The following is a 5,865-nucleotide window of genomic DNA, read 5'->3' on the forward strand; positions in this document are numbered from 1 at the left end:
TATTCTTGAGCAAGTTGGGGCCAAGTCCAATAGGGCCTTATGACTAAGCCTAAGATCTCAGTTTCATCTTAGCCGAAGTAGAATGCCATTGAAGAGTTTTGAACCAGTATATGCAAAGACCTGATTAGCAGATTTAAAGCTTTTCCTTTTTGTTTGGGAGCATGGGGCTGGGAAGGGGGAGAAAGGACAAAGTCAGTTAGACATTACAGGAAGCACATCCCTGGGATATTTCTCTGTTGATGGAGGTATAACATCATACCTTTAAAAGCAGTGAAGATGGGGAGCTTCATAGGACTTTTCACTTAGTAGAGAGTAGGAGGCTCTACTGTGTGTGCACTTCCCACGTGCTCTCTGTAGAAATTTGTCTTTTATAGTTTAAATCAAGTAAAACCTACGTCATCCTAATCTTTATGAAATACTAATTGCTTGACTAAGACATTTTTTTGCCACATTTTCCAAATATTGTCTAAACCACGTAGCCTCCAACCTTGCAAAACAGGGTAAGCTGCTCTCTGGCAGTTGTGTGGGTTGGGCTTCCCTAAAAGCAAACCCGAAGACAAACACGTGAGCACAGGCGGTACTGGAGAACTAACCCCAGGGAAGCGGACCATATGCTGTATCATCCAAACTGGAGTATCTTTGAGAGTAAAAATATGCTCAAATAACAGGCATAAGCCAGGATTTTCCTGAGTTAACCAAGAAGTATGAGCCCCCTACTGCCTCTTCCCTCTTGACCAAGCACTGGAGGGCAGCACAGGGAAGAGCAGCACACGGGACTCCGTCCTCAGTGCCCTTTGGGAAGTCAGGAGGAAGCACCGGAAATAACACTGTCCTGGTACATAGTTCTGTTGCTGCCATTTCCCCTTCCACAAAGTGGTGTGTCATTCAAAGAGCTTGAAGGGTACATAGGTTTCAGAGGACATGGGTCTTAGCTGGAGTTTGCTTTTGTTTTGTTGGTTTTTGGGGGGTTGTTTTATTTGGGGGGGGGGGATGTTTTTGCTGGTGGTGACACTTTTACCACATCCTGACTGCTATTAACTCTTGAGCTCCAGTTCTTATACTTGTGAAATATATAAATACCAATACCCGTAAAATATGATGAGGGTTAATGGAAATGTGTGTGAAGCACTGAGCATAGGGCTTGGCGCATAAGAAGTGCTCAACAAAAGCTGGGTCCTTTCTGTTCCCATGCAGGCAGGAGTGGGGTGAAAGGGTGCCAGGAAAGCAGCTGTCAACGATGAGGGCTTAATCAGTGCGCTTTGGAAGTGATGATTTTGGCAGCTTATGTGTGTCACACGTGCAGAGTGGGTAAAATGCCAGAAATCACTGTGAGACCTTCCTCTTGCTCATGAAAAACCCCTTTGGTACGTTGACCCTCGAAATCATGTGTTAGCCCTAAGCTTAACTTCTCTAATAGTTCTTGCATAACTAGGGAAGCCACATAGAGCTTAATAAAGTCAGCAACATATTTTTATCTCATTTAAATGGCCTCATTATGTAGCTTATTTAAAATTGTGTCACTGTGTCGCCGTTTTCAAATTGTGGCTGTTCAGCAGTTTTCAGATTTGTAAGATGATACATAGCAAATTACTGTGTGATTTTTCACTTCATGGTCTTAGAGTAAGCTCCAGAAAAAGAAAAAAAAAAAAACACTCTTGACAGAAGCAATGTAATCACAGTGTGTGTATGTGAGAGAGAGGAGGGAGGAAGAGGGAGAAGGAAAAAGAGAAGTATAGGGAGACAGGGAGAGACAGGGAGAGAGGGAAAGAAAACGAGGGAGGTAAGGAGGCCGGGAGAGAGAGAGAGAGAGAGAGAGAGAGAGAGAGAGAGAGAGAGAGAGAGAGAGAGAAGAGAGAGAGAGACTTCACAGAGCTCCCTCTGATATTCCACCAGAGACAGCACAAGTTATTTAAACCAGGTCAAAGCTCCTTCGGCTCTCAGCCTTCCCCTGAGAACAACTTAATGCTGATTCTTAATTCTTTCAAGATAAACAAGGTAAGTCTATGTTACATTTCTGAATTTCCTAAGTCCTAACAGGAGTCTGTTAGTTAATTTAGAACTTTTCCTAAAACTAAAGCCAAAAGCCTAATTTCTGTTTGTCTGAAGCTCTCAAGGATGTCTTAACAGTTTTCAAAGGTTGTATTATGCTTAAGATTGCTGTCCACTGAATGAAAAATAAAGATGTAAAAATTGTTATGCAGTATTATATAAGGATGTTGCTACTGTAGGTATATTTATAAAATTATAATGTTTAAATATGATTAACTTTAAACCTATACTTAGCGTATTTTAATGCTGAATTTGAAATTGAACAGATCCACAACTCATTAGTACCAAAACACACATCACAAAGTTATATTTTCCTCTAAAGCAATTTCATTTGTATTTACAATTGTGTCAACTATGTTCCATATCATATAGCCCTTACACACTCAAGTAAATGCAAAGATTTTTTATGGACATTAATTGTAGAAAATCAGAAATATATTTACTTTGCATTTTGAAATTATAAATCATATTTCCTATTTGGGCTCCAAATATTTTCCTTTCCTTTTGTTATGATCAGTCAAGGACCACAAATGTATAACATTTTTGTGTGAATAACCTATGATGACTCATATCAACTGTGTTATTTAAGATAGTTTACACTTTTTCCTAAGACTACCCGCTTATGAAGACCTTTCCCAGCAGTATTTCAGAGGAAACAATTAAAGTCCTCAAGTAAGAACTATGTTTTAATTATCTTTAGATTGGAAAAAAAAACATATATGTTAAGAATATATTTTCAAAATCAGACTTTACTTATGCTTTCCCATAAATTAAAAGAGAAGTATAATCTGGAAATTATCTTATTTTTTTTTCTTACTCACTTGTGCTCATGTCAACAGAGTCTGGCTGGAATTGCAAGTATTATCATCTCTAGAGTTTGTGCCAGAGCCATTCTGAGAACGCTTTGGAAAAGGACAGTCTTATATATACTCAAAAACAGTGTTGTTCTCCAAAGACTAAGCATATAATCTATGTGCTCAGATAAGACCAAGATTTATCAGTAACTCCCTTTCTTGCTTCTTTCTTAAAAACAAACAAGAAAAGAACAACTCCAAATTAACATCTGATGGAGGACCTTTGAAGTGTATGCATTATCAAAGAAGAGTTTCCCATATATTGCTTGTGGGTCTTATTTTACAGTTTTCATTTAGATTCTGAGTACTACTTGCATGGAATTAATTTCTAATTTAGTATCAGTTAACACTTGGTATTTGACTTCAGAAGCAGGGCTTACCCATGGAAAGAAGGTATAAATACACTTTGAATGACTGCAATATATTTGTGATTTATATCTTTCCCTCCCCTTGTTCCTAACTTAAGTCGTTTGTCTTAAAAGGCATCTTAACATCTGTTTGGTTTTATGCCATCATGTGAACCAATGGAGTGAAATGTCCCGTTGTTTCTTATCTATGCTCATTATTAATGGGCAGCTAGAAATTATTTTTCTACCAAAGTAAAAAAGTTTCTTTTTTTTTCTCCCTCGCACTTTAAAGTTGGTATAGGACCAACAGTACAGAGTCAGTGTGGTCTGGTATATTGTTTTTACCCAATTGACCAATAAATAGAATCTTCTTTGGGCTTCTATGAAGATGTATATAGTGAATCCTCTAAGCTTTAAGTTCCTGAGCAGTCAGCACATCTCTTGATAAACATTTGCTGAGCCCTACTCTTCCACAAAATCCTCGACAGGAGAGACATAAAAACATATTCAGATGAAAAATCATGCGTAGCCCTAGCTGGTTTTGTTCAGTGGATAGAGCATAGGCACAAGGACTGAAGAGTCCTGGGTTCAATTCCGGTCGAGGGCATGTATCTTGGTTGCAGACTCGATCCTTAGCCCTGGTCAGGCTACATGTGGAAGGCAACCAGTTGATGTATCTCTCTCACATCAATGTTTCTCTTTGTCTCTCCCCATCCCTTCCATTCTTTCTAAAAATCAATGGAAAAATATCCTTGGGTGAGGATCAACAACAACAAAAATTCCATATAAGTAAAATATTTTATTAAAGGATTGTCACATTAATCTAAGTGTTTTTGTAGAGCAGTTAATAGTCAATTACCATTTTGCTTCTAGGGAAATAATATAGAAGCTTAGAGAGCAAAATCACTGCGGCTTAGGCTGGTCAGGGTAGATTGTGAGTGGAGAAGCTTTGAGGTGGTCTTAAAAGACTGGTAGGAAAAGACAGGAGGCACATCTGCAGTAGGTGGGATGGTATAAGGAAAAGGTTGGAGGTAGACAGTGTCAACTCATGAAGAGGGAGCAGAGTGTAACCAGTGTGGCTGGAGTGGGAGGTTGCTCTCAGGGAGTAGTGGGGTACATGGCAGAGTTGGTGGGAGTAAAACCAGGGAACCCTGCCAGTGGCATGCTAGGCTGTGGGAGAGCTAGGGAGAGGCCAACATCTTTATGATAATTAGTCTGTTGTGCTTGTACAACAATGACAAGAGTCTCAACATGGGCAGACCAATTGAAGCCAGAAAGAAGGAGCAGGTAGAGGAGATAAGGCAATAATTATAACCATGGTGACCATGTTTGAGCATGAAAAAATGGAAGTTCCTTTACCAGAAATGAGAAATGAGTAGAGAAGGCCAGTGGGTCTGTAAACTTCTACCAATCAGGTTTCAAGCAGAGAAGCAGAATCTGTTGGAGAAATAGATTTAGATATTTATTATAAGGAATCAATCAGCTTAAGTGGTTGTGGGGGCTAGCTTGGCACGTCTGAATCTATAGGGCAGGCCGCGAGGAAGGGCTACTGGAGCGCTCAGGCACTGGCCGAAGCTGCAGACCGGGGCAGAATGTTGTCATCAGGGAAACCGCCCTTCTGGTCTTAGAGTCTTTCCACGGATTGAACCAGGCTCATCCCGATCATCTGAAATTGTCTCTCGTTTAAAGTCAACTGGTTATGAACTCCAATCAAACCAAAAAATACCTTCATAGCAGCAGCTAGATTTGTGTTTGATAAACTGGGAACTGTAGCCTAGTCAAGTTAATACGTCATAAAGCCATCAAAAACTTTCAAAGTGTTATAAACTCCAAGGTGCTGTTAGGATATCTTACATGAAAATGGCCAGAATTATTACAAGAAATTGGGAATTAAAACTCTGTAAAGTAATGGATATGGGAGATACCTCAATGGGAGTTATCCACATAGAGGTAGCATCTATATCAATTAAGAGAGTTAGGGAGATCCTCAGAGGAGGCTGCAAACTTCCACGTCAAAAAATGAATTCTGGGGAGAAATATTAAGGAACAGAATAAAGAAAAGTAACTAAAAGATAAAAGAAGATTAGCCCGGCCAGTGTGGCCCAGTGGTTGAACATTGACCTATGAATCCAGGAAATCATGTTTCAACTGCCAGTCAGGGTACATGCCCGGGTTGTGGGCTCCATCCCTGGTATGGGGTGTGCAGGAGGCAGCGGATCAATGATTCTCATCATCGGGTGTCTGTCTCTCTCTCCCTCTTCCTTCCTCTCTGAAATCAATAAAAATATTTTTTTAAAGAAAAAAAAAGATTGAAGAGCTAAGAGAACCCTTGGCTGTCTGTCTCTTTGCAATACTTTCCCACTAGTTTACCAAGATTTCAGAGGGGGCAGACACATGGCTGTGGGTCCCCTGCTTCCCTCCTGGACCAAGAGACCCCAATAGAATCTGCACTGTGCAAAAGCCAATGTTTTTTATTGTGAACTTGGATTGTGCAATTTAAATAAGATTGCAGGCAGTTCAGAGATATTGCAGATAGTAAGAAATCAGAGGCACAACTCCTCTGCTTACTGAAGGGAAGGGCCTTCTGGGGACCGTTGCCCCACAGTCTGGGTGCT

At 40.2% G+C, this 5,865-nt stretch overlaps 1 protein-coding gene across 33 annotated transcripts in view; it reads left to right on the plus strand.

Annotated features, from left to right (window-relative positions):
* RIMS1 (regulating synaptic membrane exocytosis 1) overlaps positions 1 to 5,865 on the plus strand; it is a 400,323-nt gene that overhangs the window by 369,601 nt on the left and 24,857 nt on the right. Inside the window, exon 1 of one of the 33 annotated variants that reach the window (XM_006772159.2) lies at positions 1,869 to 1,995. The exons of the other annotated variants lie outside the window; for them this stretch is intronic. The gene's annotated coding sequence lies outside the window, so the exon portion shown is untranslated. Of the gene's footprint in view, positions 1 to 1,868; positions 1,996 to 5,865 lie in introns of those variants that run through there. 33 annotated transcript variants of the gene reach the window in all.

The sequence above is a fragment of the Myotis davidii genome, unplaced genomic scaffold (assembly GCF_000327345.1).
Source record: "Myotis davidii unplaced genomic scaffold, ASM32734v1 scaffold104, whole genome shotgun sequence".
Taxonomy (NCBI): Eukaryota; Metazoa; Chordata; class Mammalia; order Chiroptera; family Vespertilionidae; genus Myotis; species Myotis davidii.